General features: G+C 36.8%; 1 protein-coding gene across 1 annotated transcript in view; it reads right to left on the minus strand.

Moving 5' to 3' along the window:
• The window catches only part of MBTPS2 (membrane bound transcription factor peptidase, site 2), a 274,634-nt gene that overhangs the window by 175,622 nt on the left and 83,081 nt on the right, over window positions 1–15,931 (minus strand). The window lies entirely within an intron of this gene.

The raw sequence follows: 15,931 nt of genomic DNA on the forward strand, positions 1-15,931 counted from the left end.
TGAGAGGAAAACCGGGCTTCACCCTGCTGTGAAGCGCATATCAACGTAGAATCTAGCACAAACTTACTTCACCACCTCCATGGGAGGCAAAGTTTGTAAAACTGAATTGTGGGTGTGGTGAGGGGTGTATTTATAGGCATTTTGAGGTTTGGGAAACTTTGCCCCTCCTGGTAGGAATGTATATCGTAAACCGTCACTAGCTCATGGACTCTTGCTAATTACATGAAAGAAATTTTGTTTTCTTTCCAATGGCATGAAGAGCCCACAAATGCATTCAATTACTAGTGGGAACCAATACTCAAGCTAGAGTCCACAGAATGAAAGGGAGGGAAAACAAGACAGGCAGATCTAAACAGAAGGTGCCAACTCTTGATGAACAGTTCTCCCCAAAAGAAGCCTCAGCTGAGACAAAAGAATCAAATTTGTAAAATTTTGAAAGGTAAGCAATGAGGACCAAGTGGTTGCGTCGTAGATAAGTACCACAGAAGTCTCATTTTTAAAGACCAAGGAAGAAGAGACAGCCCCAGAGGAAAAAAAGTTGTAAGACTCCAAGGAGAATAAAGAGCAGCGGTCTTATAAGCTAATCGAATAACACTTCTCAACTAAAAAGAAAGTAGAAGTAGTGGCCTTCTGACCCTTACTCTTACCAAAGAAAAAAACAACAAAAAGGGCAGTAAAGCATAGTTGCCTGACTATAGAATTTCTGAGCACGCACAACATTCAGGTTATGCAACAGACATTCCCTCTGAAAAAGAGGATTAGGATAGAACAAAGGGATAAAATATTTCTAATTGATATTGCATTGCAGTCTGACCCTACCTTAGGAAGAAATCCCAAATTAGTACAAAGGCCCGCCTTACCCACATGAAAAATAATGTAAGGGGAATTACACTGCAGACTTGAAAACTCAAAAACTCTGCAAACAGAAGGAATATCGAGAATAAACAAAAATTAAATATCAACAGAGTGCATAGGCTCAAACATAGCCTGCTGCAGACCCTGAGAACAAGATAAGGACTCCATGGACAAGTAACAGGAGTAAACACAGGTAATTCTGCCAGACGTATAATCAAAAGATCGACTTAATAGAGATCCGATTCTTCGGAGACTGACTGACAAACCTTTCTCCAGGCCCTTCTGGAGAACAAACGGAAAGCTGGGAAAACGCACACCCTACTCCAAGAGAAAACCCCTATATTCGCACCCATAAGGGTATTTCTATCACACATTATTATTATCGGTTATTTGTAGAACGCCAACAGATTCCGCAGCGCTAGCTTATGGTAAATTCTGAGAGATACCGGCTTATGAACTCAAAGCATGAAATCAACAAAGTTATCTGGAAAAAAAAACATGCCTAGAATTTTCTAGGCTTTCAATCTCTAAGCAGTCAGCTTTGAAAAACTAGGTTGAAAGCAGGAAGAGACCTTTATTGGAAGGTTCTTCCTTGGAGATAATTTCCACAGGGAAAAGGACAACCTCCAGGAGCAGAGGCAAGTCCTAAATAAAGGGCTACAAATTGGAAGGGTTAGTCCAGAATGGTAAACCACAGGAAGAGGAATGTTCCTTGTGAGGTGCGTGTCCTTCAGGTCTATGGTAGACCTGATCTGACCCTCCTGAGCCAAAAAGGAAAAAAGAAACGGTAAGTTTCCATCTGGAAGAAGGAAACCAGAAAAAATTGAAGAGACCTTTGAGGTCTAAAATGGATCGAAAAGTTTCCTCTTTCTTGGAACCACAAAGAGGATGGAATAGATCCTAGACCATGTTTTCTGACAGTGGAACTGGAACAATCACCTCCTAGAGAGGCAAAATCTTCACACAGTTTAAGAAAGCCTCTCCAGTAACCGATCTGTTGACAATCTTGACAGGGGAAATCTGCCTCTGGGAGGATAAGATTAGATTCCTTTCCCTATTTCCGGGAAACTACTTCCATTGCCCAATAGCACTGGGACATTGAAAATCCATGACAACTAGCTAAACTAATTGCAATGATATGCACAATTAAGTATAGAAGGATTAGCTCTACGACATAAATTATACGTTAACTCAGAAAAAACTATTAGATTTAGTAGAAGATTATTATTCCATTATTGTTCCATTTCATTCACACATTGCTAACTTTATTAAAAAATTCTGAGTCACAGCCAGGAATAATCACTCATACAATAGCTTAAGCTAAATTGAAAAACACTTAAACCAGTGGTTAGACATATAAAGTTGCTGCAAAGATACTCAAATGATTATCAGCCAACAGTTAAATATAGCGTTAAATAAACTAAGCCCTTACAATCCGAGGGCTAAATTAAGCTTATAGTTATAATTAAGATGTAACTGTAAGGCTGAGATAAATTTTAATAGTATGCCAGTAAACTAGTATTAAACCATGGTAAGCAGTTTAAAATGGACAACAAGGAGAGACAAGGCTACTCCTATCGGTCCCCTGACGCACGTTTCACAAAGAACGCTTCCTCAGAGGGGGTGCGGGCCGCAGCTATTCGATGAACTTTATCACTCGTAAAAGCCCACCTCACAGCGCAATTGGTTTCTATCACTAGGATAGTAAAGTTGGATTGGCTACCTAATATGTCCATCAGGTGACGTAACCTGAAGTGTAATAGAGTTGATGATGAAAACATGGGCGTGCTTAGAATGGAGGAGTCAGTCAAATAGAAATACCAATCAGCAACCTGTATTACTAAGTGTCAGAGGGCTAAGTATCTGTGCATTAAGGTAATTGGAAGATTGTGTTTACAGCTGGACGGTGCAAATACCGTTGTGATTGTCCTTGAAATAACTGACAATCTGTAATAAACTTATGACAAATCAATAACATATAATTGTCCTCATTAGTCCTTTCTTCTACATCACAGGACTCAATGTATATCTATGTAATCATGTGAGATCGTATATATGATGTCATGAGTGTAAGTGTCTCAATATATGGGCTGGCTTAAATATCTATCATCATTACTATAATGCTTATAATTTTATAGTAATTGCATTGACGTAATACTACTTAGCACTAAATAAGGATATTGATGATAAAGTGCTTATAATGCATTGCTGCATAGATCTAATAAATGAGCAAGAGGACTATGTTTGTGATAGCACTTGGAGCATTAAGTTGTCTGTGGAAAATAGAGTTCCCTCTTAAAATTGAGATAACTACTATTGTTCCATTATTCGTGATGGAGATATACTATCATATCATATCCAGATCCCATTTTTAAGGTAAAAGTAGATTCATATGCATGAGGGTCTAAGATATACGCTCCAATTGCAAGTAAATGCATCACAGATTTGTATTTAGATTTTTAGCATGAAATAGAATTTTCAGTGTACTACATGCATAGTAGGTGGAGTCAGAGCTCAGAAATGTATAATATGGCATGATTATTCAATATTTTATACATATAGCAAGATGAGTGAATTAAACAAGGAGAAGGAACATAAGTTTATTTATGTCAAACAGTAAAATACTGAAAGATACTTAAGTTATAGGTATATTATTAATGGTAAAGGTTGGTGGGTAGTGTGGTTGTGTGTCATTGTCATCTACAGTCAACACTGAAGAGAAGTTAAGATGAATCTCAATAAGAGATCTTAAATGAATAGTGTATAGTGAATTTATAATGGAACAATATTCATAAAATGCGAAATATAAATAATATCAAGAAAGAAATTTATTAATAATAATTGTGAAAGATGTGAAGGATGGAAAAAAATTGAGTGCAATTAAACAAAAATATTAAAAAAACATAAGAGTGATTGAGTGTGCAAGAAGGGTGGTAATGGTCAGGCTTATAAGTATACAAAATAATTGTTAAAATCGTTCATACCATTAGGTTTAACGGAATCTAATAAATAGATCCACTTACACTGCATCTTTAACAGTGCTTTTTCAATATTTGCACCCCTAATTCCTAAGGATGCCATTTGGATTACTGTATATTGTAATTCCGTGGTCATGCTATTATGATGGAACAGAAGGTGTTTGGCAACTGATGTAATTTTCTTGCCTCCGTTTTCGTCTCTATTGGCATTCTTGATGTTATTGGTATGTTCAAGGATGCGTGTCCTCACTCCTCTTGTGGTCATCCTAACGTAGGCCATTTTACATGAACAAAAGAGTACATATATGACACCTATCGTTCTGCAGGAGAAATGGGAAGATAGTTTGTATACTCTACCAGTTTTTTCAGTTATGGTCTTAGTTTTCCGTACATATTTGCACGCAGAACATGTACTGCAGGGATACATTCCTGGGTCACTGTCTTTTTTGTTTACAGATCTAACAAAATGACTGGATACCAGTTTATCTCTTAGATTATTGGGTCTTTTGTACCCTACTGACAATCTTTCTCCAATTGCAGACTTTAGAGTTATATCATTCTGCAATATTTTCCAATAAAAATCCATGCCTACTGAAAGAAGGAAACCTCTCCCTTACTTGATCCATGCTTGGACCAGGGGCAGACCCTTCAAGCTGATTTATTCTCAGAGGAAGGCTTCGTGGATTGCTGACCCTATTCCAAGGCAGTTTAGATCTGCATTAGGTCCTGACTTGCTCAGGTTTAGAAGAAGAGAAGGATTTAGTCCCGAATAACCTCTAGATCAGTGATTTTTAACCTTTTTTTGCCGTGGCACACTTTTTTACATTAAAAAATCCTGTGGCACACCACCATCCCAAAATTTTAAAAAAATCACACATTGTAGCCTAATACAGCATATATATATATATACACACATACACACAAACACACACACACACACATATTGTATGTATTGTGCTGTTATGCCATGCCTCCTACAAACTACCCCTGCACTGGGAGTAAAAAACAAGCAAAGTTTAAAAAATATGTCACACTGTCAGTCTGCCGTGGCACACCTGAGGATCTCTCACGGCACACTAGTGTGCCACGGCACACTGGTTGAAAAACACTGCTCTAGATAACTGAAATTAAATTTCTTCCCTGACCAGAATAGGGGATCAAAACCGGAAAACTTTCAGATATGAAGCTGCATACTTAACCACTGTGCTATTTGAACAGCACCTTGGCTACCCTAGGGACTACACTTCTAGACCTGAAGAAGGAAGGCCTCATTTGCACTTAAAATTAAGACAGCCAAAACCAGGACCAAATCTTAGACCTGGGCAAAACATCAGCTGTAGTTACCAGGAAATAAATATATCAGAAATTGAGTAAGATACTGAAAACCATACAGTTTGCAGAAATGTACAATTGTCACCTAAATATGAGGAGAAAAACTATTGTAATGCTATAATTAAACAATATAATAGAAAAAAAAGATTAGTGTCCTAAAAACACTTATGAAAACTTGAAACCATACATGGACATTATCACCTCAATAAGAGGATGGATAAACAAGTGTTCTTAAAAACACTTAAAAGACGATACATGGAACCATACGTGTTGAAAAAGATTCCTTTATAAAAATGGATAATAAACATGCAATGGATAAATAAGAAGCCTCTCAATATAAGAGAGATAAATATACAGAGTCCCTGTACAAAACAGGCATATGATAGATAAAAAATATATCAACATATCAGAGACCTAAGACACCAACGGTCCTAACGCTGCTTTTTTATGCCCGCAAGTATAGGTGTACCGCACACTTTTTTGGCCTTACCGCAAATCAACTTACGTAAATTTCATAAAGCCTCTTTTCTATGAGACTTGCATAGCGCTGGTATTACGAGTTTGTTCTGGGAGGCCAAAAAGTGAGCGGTACACCCTCTACCGCCAAGATTCCTAACGCATTTTAAAGTCAGTAGTTATGAGTTTTACTCTACAAAGCTGTAGCATAAAACTCATAAACCCCTAAACCGAGGCCCTCCCGCATCGCAAACACTAAAATAAAATTAACACCTAATCTGCCGCTCCGCACATCGCCGTCACTATAATAAACATATTAACCCCTAAACCGCCGCACTCCTGCCTCACAAACACTAGTTAAATATTATTAATCCCTAATCTGCTGCACCCAACATCGCCGCCACTTACATTATACTTATTAACCGATAATCTTCCGCTCCGGACATCGCCGCCACCTACATTATATTTATTAACCCCTAATCTGCTGCCCCCAACATCGCCGCCACCTACCTACATTTATTAACTCCTAATCTGCCATCCCCAACGTCGCCGCCACTATTCTAAATGTATTAACCCTTTTAAACCTATATCTAACCCTAAACCTAACCCCATATCTTAAATAGAATTTAAATAAATCTAAATACAAATTACTATAATTACCTAAATTATTCCTATTTAAAACTAAATACTTACCTATAAAATAAACCCTAAGCTAGCTACACTATAACTAATAGTTACATTGTAGCTATCTTAGGGTTTATTTTTATTTTACAGGCAAGTTTGTATTAATTTTAACTAGGTAGAATAGTTACTAAATAGTTATTAACTATTTAATAACTACCTAGCTAAAATAAATACAAATTTACCTGTAAAATAAAACCTAACCTAAAGTTACAATAACACCTACACTACACTACAATTAAATAAATTCCCTACATTAAATACAATTAAATAAATTAAATAAAATTAGCTAAATTACCACAAAAAAAAAACACTAAAATTACAGAAAATAAAAAACAAATGACAAGATCTTTAAACTAATTACACCTAATCTAATAGCCCTATCAAAATAAAAAAAGCCCATCCAAACTAAAAAAAACCCTAGCCTAAACTAAACTATCAATAGCCCTTAAAAGGGCCTTTTGTGGGGCATTGCCCCAAAGAAATCAGCTCTTTTACCTGTAAAAAAAAACAACAACCCCCCAACAGTAAAACCCACCACCCACACAACCAACCCCCCAAATAAAAGCCTAACTAAAAAAACCTAAGCTCCCCATTGCCCTGAAAAGGGCATTTGGATCGGCATTGCCCTTAAAAGGGCATTTAGCTCTATTGCAGCCCAAAGCCCTAACCTAAAAAATAAACCCACCCAATACACCCTTAAAAAATCCTAACACTAACCCCCGAAGATTCACTTACCGGGAGAAGTCTTCATCCAAGCGGCAAGATGTCCTCAATGAAGCCGGCAGAAGTGGTCCTCCAGACGGGCAGAAGTGGTCCTCCAGATGGGCAGAAGTCTTCATCCAGACGGCATCTTCTATCTTCATCCTTCCGACACGGAGCGGCTCCATCTTCAAGACATCCGGCGCAGAGCATCCTCTTCTTTCGATGGCTAACGACGAATGAAGGTTCCTTTAAATGACGTCATCCAAGATGGCATCCCTTAGATTCCGAATGGCTGATAGAATCCTATCAGCCAATCGGAATTAAGGTTGAAAAAATCCTATTGGCTGATGCAATCAGCCAATAGGATTGAGATCGCATTCTATTAGCTGTTCCAATCAGCCAATAGAATGCAATCTCAATCCTATTGGCTGATTGCATCAGCCAATAGGATTTTTTCAACCTTAATTCCGATTGGCTGATAGGATTCTATCAGCCATTCGGAATCTAAGGGACGCCATCTTGGATGACGTCATTTAAAGGAACCGTCATTCGTCGTTAGCCATTGAAAGAAGAGGATGCTCCGCGCCGGATGTCTTGAAAATGGAGCCGTTTCGCGTCGGAATGATGAAGATAGACGATGCCGTCTGGATGAAGACTTCTGCCTGTCTGGATGACCACTTCTGCCCCGTCTTGAGGACCACTTCTGCCGGCTTTGTTGAGGACATCTTGCCGCTTTGATGAAGACTTCTCCCGGTAAGTGAATCTTTGGGGGTTAGTGTTAGGATTTTTTAAGGGTGTATTGGGTGGGTTTATTTTTTAGGTTAGGGCTTTGAGCTGCAATAGAGCTAAATGTCCTTTTAAGGGCAATGCCCATCCAAATGCCCTTTTCAGGGCAATGGGGAGCTTAGATTTTTTAGTTAGGCTTTTATTTGGGGGGTTGGTTGTGTGGGTGGTGGGTTTTACTGTTGGGAGGGTTGTTGTATTTTTTTTTTTACAGGTAAAAGAGCCGATTTGTTTGGGGCAATGCCCTGCAAAAAGCCATTTTAAGGGCTATTGGTAGTTTAGTTTAGGCTAGGGTTTTTTTATTTTGGGTGGGCTTTTTTATTTTGATAGGTCTATTAGATTAGGTGTAATTAGTTTAATGATCTTGTAATTTGTTTTTTATTTTCTGTAATTTTAGTGGGGTTTTTTTGGTAATTTAGCTAATTTTATTTAATTTATTTAATAGTATTTAATGTAGGGAATGTATTTAATTGTAGTATAGTGTTAGGTGTTATTGTAACTTAGGTTAGGTTTTATTTTACAGGTAAATTTGTATTTATTTTAGCTAGGTAGTTAGTAAATAGTTAATAACTATTTAGTAACTATTCTACCTAGTTAAAATAAATACAAACTTGCCTGTAAAATAAACCCTAAGCTAGCTACAATGTAACTATTAGTTATATTGTAGCTAGCTTAGTGTTTTTTTTATAGGTATTTAGTTTTAAATAGGAATTATTTAGTTAAAGGGACACTGAACCCAACTTTTTTTTTTCGCGATTCAGAAAGAGCATGCAATTTTAAGCAACTTTCTAATTTACTCCTATTATCAATTTTTCTTCGTTCTCTTGCTATCTTTATTTGAAAAAGAATGTCCAGAACCCTGGACAGCACTTCTTTATTGGTGGATGAATTTATCCACCAATCAGCAAGAACAACCTAGGTTGTTCTTAAAAAATGGGCCGGCATCTAAACTTACTTTTTTGCTTTTCAAATAAAAATACCAAGAGAATAAAGAACATTTGATAAGAGGAGTAAATTAGAAAGTTGCTTAAAATGTCATGCTCTATCTGAATCACAAAAGAAAAAAATTGGGTTCAGTGTCCTTTTAATGATAGGAATTTGTATTTAGATTTATTTTAATGATATTTAAGTTAGGGGGTGTTAGGGTTAGACTTAGATTTAGGGGTTAATAAATATAATATAGTGGCGGTGATGTTAGGGCGGCAGATTAGGGGTTAATAAATATAATGTAAGTGTCTGCGATGTTGGGGGCAGCAGATTAGGGGTTAATAAGTATAATGTAGGTGGCGGCGATGTCCGGAGCGGCAGATTAGGGGTTAATAAGTGTAAGATTAGGGGTGTTTAGACTCGGGGTTAATGTTAGGTCGTTAGGTGTAAACATAAAATGTGTTTCCCCATAGGAATCAACAGGGCTGCGTTACTCAGTTTTACGCTGCTTTTTTGCAGGTGTTAAGACTTTTTCTCAGCCGGCTCTCCCCATTGATGTCTATGGGGAAATCGTGCACGAGCATTTATAACCAGCTCACCGCTCACTTAAGCAGCGCTGGTATTGGAGTGCAGTGTGGAGCGCAATTTTGCTCTACGCTCAGTTCTTGCCTGTTAACGCCGGGTTTATAAAAACCTGTAATACCAGCGCCGTAGGAAAGTGAGTGGTGAGAATAAACTGCTTGTTAGCATAGCACCCCTGTTACCACACAACTCGTAATCTAGGTGCAAGTGTTTTATATACCACCAATAGAGCAGTAACTCCAACTATGGAAAAGATTGGAAGTAGATAACAGACACATATTCTAAATACTTTAATTTTCAAGAATATACATCAGCATGGACTCAATAATGAAGGTGGCAATCTTCCTCTTGCTTAGGTGGGCCAGATAACCACTAAGCTACAACAGCCTTGTGAGCCCTATTTGAACAATTGACAAGTATAGAAGGAGCCTTTATAAGACCTCTGCTTCCTAACCTCTACACCATGTCTGATGAGGTTGATTATTTGAACTTCATTTACATTGACAGCCACCAGATGGCGGTCAATACCAGCTAAAACATTATGTGCAGGAGAAAAACCTACGTATAATTCAGACAACTAATATGTCACAGAAATTAACAAGACATCCAACCTCAGCAGATGGAAACAAACCGACAACTATGGAGATGAAAAACCCATAGGCAAGATATAAGGGATAACAGGATGATGAATATCACCTCAATATTTGAAGAATTAAACATTGTATTCCTATAAACAAAACAGGAATACATATACTAGTGTTCTAAAATATTAGGAATCATAGTATGATACATGAAATCATGCATGCCTAAATCTGAGAAGATAACATAATATAGCTTCTGCTTAGGAATGATAGCTGTCACCAGAAGCACACCCCACATGAGAAAGCAAGAGCTTTACCTGGGATCAAACCCACAACCTTTTGCTTCAGGAGCAGTGGAGTTAACCACTAAGCTACACCTACCTTGAGTTTCTAAATATATTAGTGTCTAAGAAACACCAACAAAAATGAACATAAGACAAGAAACTAGGGCTGCACGATTAATGGCATATGCGATTTAAAACCGTGATTAATCGCCGCGATTTTAAAACCGCGAGAGTCGCAATTTTTTCCTAAATAAAAAAATCCTCAGAAGTGGCTGTAATATTGATTTGTTTGTGATTTCTTGCAAACCAGCTCCATCTAGTGGTTGCTTTTAGCACACATTTGTAAAATGGCTGTTTTACTTTCACTTTCTGTTCTCAGTAGCAGCCGATGAATCTAGAAGTCTAAAAGCAGAGCCCATGCAGGAATGAACAGGAAGGAAAGCCATTTATTTATATTTCCCCCGAAGGACGTCTGTAGTCTGAAACTTAGGGTATGTAAACATTGTGGAACCTCTCATACAATCTCCTGCTCCTCTGGCTCAAATACATAGCAGATGCAGTTAACCCCACGGCTCCCAAAAAGGCTAAAACTGCAGTCCCCTCTGCTGCTGGGTTAAGTTAACTGCATCTACAATGTTTTTTTATTTATATATATATCTGTGTGCAACTGTGTATGTGATTGTATATTATAAGTGTGTGTGTGTGTGTGTGTGTGTGTATGTATATATATATATATATAGTCCATGTAAAAAACAAGGTAACAGCACCACAGCACACAATCTTCTTTTAAAGGTGAAAAATCTTTATTTGAGGTTTAGCAACCAGTAAAAAGCGACGTTTCGGACCTACATAGTCCTTAATCATGCATAAGTTACAATCAAACAAACTGACTTTAAAAAGGGTATCTGGACCAATCATGCTTCAATTCTCAGTGTTAATTGGTTTAACCCATACCTATCCAGGTTTGTAAATTTCAACAACACAGTGACCTCTAGTGGTACCAGAATATGTTCCATCATTTAAAACCATTATAAAAACAAATACAAATCATAATCTCTATTCAGACCATATGGATGTAATGTGTTCAGACGTTTAATCCACCATACTTCTTTCTGTTTTAATTTTAGTTCCCTATTACCCCCTCTTCTATGATGGGGGATATGGTCAATCACTTGAAAGCGAAGCTGGCTTACTGTATGACCCATATTTGTAAAATGTGCTGATACTGGAAGTGACATATCTTTTGATTTAATGGATGCTTTATGTTGACTAAACCTATCCCTGGCGGCTTGGGTGGTCTCGCCAATGTAACAAAGACCACATGGGCATTTAAGTAGGTAGATTGCATAGTTGGTTTGGCATGTATATAACCCATTGATTGTATATTGCTTTCTTTTGTCATTTTGTGCTAAGAATTTCCCTTTAATAACTGAATTACATTGAGCACAGTGTAAGCAGGGGTAACAGCCTTTATTAGGGGTAGTTAGATAATTTACATCAGACATTTTAGATGTACCTATATCAGCTTTTACTATGTGATCCCTAAGATTTTTTACCCTTCTATATGATGGCATAGGGGGGAGTTTAAATGATTCTATCTCTGGATTATATTTTGACAAAAGATGCCAGTGTTTTCTTACTATTCTAAAGATGTCATTGCTCTTGTCACTGTATTCCATAGAAAGCACTAATCTATCTGTTCCTTTCTCTGTTGGTTTTTTATCATGTACTCTATCCAAATCCTGAATGTTTTTAGCAATATTTTCTTTTGGATATCCTCTTTGGATAAATTTATTGCCCATAGACACTAGTCTTTCTGGCAATACTTTTTGATCTCTAACTATTCTTTTAGTACGCAAAAGTTGACTCCTGGGTATGGATTTAAAAACAGTATCAGGGTGGAAACTTTCATATCGCAGCAGAGTATTTCTATCTGTGGGTTTTACATATAGATCTGTACTTAATGTATTTCCATGTCGATATACAGTTGTATCCAAAAAGTTAATCTTTTGGATAGAGTAAGTAAGGGTAAATCTTAGACCTGTCATAGAGGCATTAATATCCTCAACAAACTGTATCAGGGACTCCAATGAGCCCCCCCATATGCCAAAAATATCATCTATATACCTTAGCCACAGCTTACAATGGCTGATGAATGGCTGATTAGTGTAGACAAATTTGTTCTCAAAGCCACTCATGAACAAATTGGCATATGAGGGGGCTACATTGGAGCCCATGGCTGTTCCCCGCTTTTGCATGTAGTAAGTGTCTTGAAAGAGAAAATAATTGCAATATAGGACAAGTCTCAACATGTCATCAAAAAAGTCAATCTGGGATAGATTATATAAGCCACTGTCACTCAAAAAACTTTTCACAGTCAATAGACCTGCCTCATGGGGAATAGAGGTATATAGATTTACCACATCCAGTGAAAAAATTAACCAAGTATCCTCTATTTCAATCCCCATAAGTTTTGAAAGAAAATCATTTGTATCCTTAATAAAGGATTTTTGCTGTTTGACAAATGGAAAGAGGACTTTGTCCAGAAAGATAGAGATATTAGAAAAAATAGAATCGGTACAGGCCACAATAGGGCGTCCTGGTGGATGTAATAAGCTTTTATGGACTTTGGGTAATGTATAAAAAATTGGTGTTATGGGGTATTTATTATACAGAAAATCATAGACCTGTTTAGAAATAATGTTATGAGTCAAAGCTCTATCTAATATGCCCTTAAGCTCTCTTTGTATTTCTTTAAGAGGATCATGATCCAATATTTCATAAACCCCTCCATCTGACAGCTGTTGTAATATCTCCTGCACATAATAGTCAGTGTCTAACACTATTATTGCTCCGCCCTTGTCAGCATTTTTTATGGTGATATTTTTGTTATTTTTCAAAGTAGATATAGCCTCCCATTCCCCTTTTGTGAGGTTATGTTGTTTTGTGTAAGGATTTAATCTAGTTTTTTTCATTAGATTAGCAACATCTTGTTGAACAAATTTAACAAATGTTTCTACACCTGAGTTGCTTGTTGGAGGTACATATGAAGATTTTTTGACAAGCCCGTCATACTGTCCAGTGAAAGATTGTGATGAGTTTGAAATTGACAAAGATCTATACAAATTTTTCAGACTTCTAAGGTTGAAATCAATATATGGTGGTAAAAATGTAGCCAATGTAAGTGAAACTAATGCAATAAATGAAGATGATATGCAGAGTGAATGTTTGAATTTGAAAAAGTTAAATCTGCACAAAAAATCTTCATATGTACCTCCAACAAGCAACTCAGGTGTAGAAACATTTGTTAAATTTGTTCAACAAGATGTTGCTAATCTAATGAAAAAAACTAGATTAAATCCTTACACAAAACAACATAACCTCACAAAAAGGGGAATGGGAGGCTATATCTACTTTGAAAAATAACAAAAATATCACCATAAAAAATGCTGACAAGGGCGGAGCAATAATAGTGTTAGACACTGACTATTATGTGCAGGAGATATTACAACAGCTGTCAGATGGAGGGGTTTATGAAATATTGGATCATGATCCTCTTAAAGAAATACAAAGAGAGCTTAAGGGCATATTAGATAGAGCTTTGACTCATAACATTATTTCTAAACAGGTCTATGATTTTCTGTATAATAAATACCCCATAACACCAATTTTTTATACATTACCCAAAGTCCATAAAAGCTTATTACATCCACCAGGACGCCCTATTGTGGCCTGTACCGATTCTATTTTTTCTAATATCTCTATCTTTCTGGACAAAGTCCTCTTTCCATTTGTCAAACAGCAAAAATCCTTTATTAAGGATACAAATGATTTTCTTTCAAAACTTATGGGGATTGAAATAGAGGATACTTGGTTAATTTTTTCACTGGATGTGGTAAATCTATATACCTCTATTCCCCATGAGGCAGGTCTATTGACTGTGAAAAGTTTTTTGAGTGACAGTGGCTTATATAATCTATCCCAGATTGACTTTTTTGATGACATGTTGAGACTTGTCCTATATTGCAATTATTTTCTCTTTCAAGACACTTACTACATGCAAAAGCGGGGAACAGCCATGGGCTCCAATGTAGCCCCCTCATATGCCAATTTGTTCATGAGTGGCTTTGAGAACAAATTTGTCTACACTAATCAGCCATTCATCAGCCATTGTAAGCTGTGGCTAAGGTATATAGATGATATTTTTGGCATATGGGGGGGCTCATTGGAGTCCCTGATACAGTTTGTTGAGGATATTAATGCCTCTATGACAGGTCTAAGATTTACCCTTACTTACTCTATCCAAAAGATTAACTTTTTGGATACAACTGTATATCGACATGGAAATACATTAAGTACAGATCTATATGTAAAACCCACAGATAGAAATACTCTGCTGCGATATGAAAGTTTCCACCCTGATACTGTTTTTAAATCCATACCCAGGAGTCAACTTTTGCGTACTAAAAGAATAGTTAGAGATCAAAAAGTATTGCCAGAAAGACTAGTGTCTATGGGCAATAAATTTATCCAAAGAGGATATCCAAAAGAAAATATTGCTAAAAACATTCAGGATTTGGATAGAGTACATGATAAAAAACCAACAGAGAAAGGAACAGATAGATTAGTGCTTTCTATGGAATACAGTGACAAGAGCAATGACATCTTTAGAATAGTAAGAAAACACTGGCATCTTTTGTCAAAATATAATCCAGAGATAGAATCATTTAAACTCCCCCCTATGCCATCATATAGAAGGGTAAAAAATCTTAGGGATCACATAGTAAAAGCTGATATAGGTACATCTAAAATGTCTGATGTAAATTATCTAACTACCCCTAATAAAGGCTGTTACCCCTGCTTACACTGTGCTCAATGTAATTCAGTTATTAAAGGGAAATTCTTAGCACAAAATGACAAAAGAAAGCAATATACAATCAATGGGTTATATACATGCCAAACCAACTATGCAATCTACCTACTTAAATGCCCATGTGGTCTTTGTTACATTGGCGAGACCACCCAAGCCGCCAGGGATAGGTTTAGTCAACATAAAGCATCCATTAAATCAAAAGATATGTCACTTCCAGTATCAGCACATTTTACAAATATGGGTCATACAGTAAGCCAGCTTCGCTTTCAAGTGATTGACCATATCCCCCATCATAGAAGAGGGGGTAATAGGGAACTAAAATTAAAACAGAAAGAAGTATGGTGGATTAAACGTCTGAACACATTACATCCATATGGTCTGAATAGAGATTATGATTTGTATTTGTTTTTATAATGGTTTTAAATGATGGAACATATTCTGGTACCACTAGAGGTCACTGTGTTGTTGAAATTTACAAACCTGGATAGGTATGGGTTAAACCAATTAACACTGAGAATTGAAGCATGATTGGTCCAGATACCCTTTTTAAAGTCAGTTTGTTTGATTGTAACTTATGCATGATTAAGGACTATGTAGGTCCGAAACGTCGCTTTTTACTGGTTGCTAAACCTCAAATAAAGATTTTTCACCTTTAAAAGAAGATTGTGTGCTGTGGTGCTGTTACCTTGTTTTTTACATGGACTGTATACACTGGAGTTTGGCTGATACTCCTTGGTAACGTGCACACAGGTGGGAAAGAAATTTTACTAAAACCTATGGTGCTGGATTCAACTCACTTACTTCTTATATATATATATATATATATATATATATATATTCATTTGTGTGTGCATGTGGCTTACACTGCTTCATTTGTTAATCATACCACTGTCC

The sequence above is a fragment of the Bombina bombina genome, chromosome 3 (genome assembly GCF_027579735.1).
Source record: "Bombina bombina isolate aBomBom1 chromosome 3, aBomBom1.pri, whole genome shotgun sequence".
Lineage (NCBI taxonomy): Eukaryota > Metazoa > Chordata > Amphibia > Anura > Bombinatoridae > Bombina > Bombina bombina.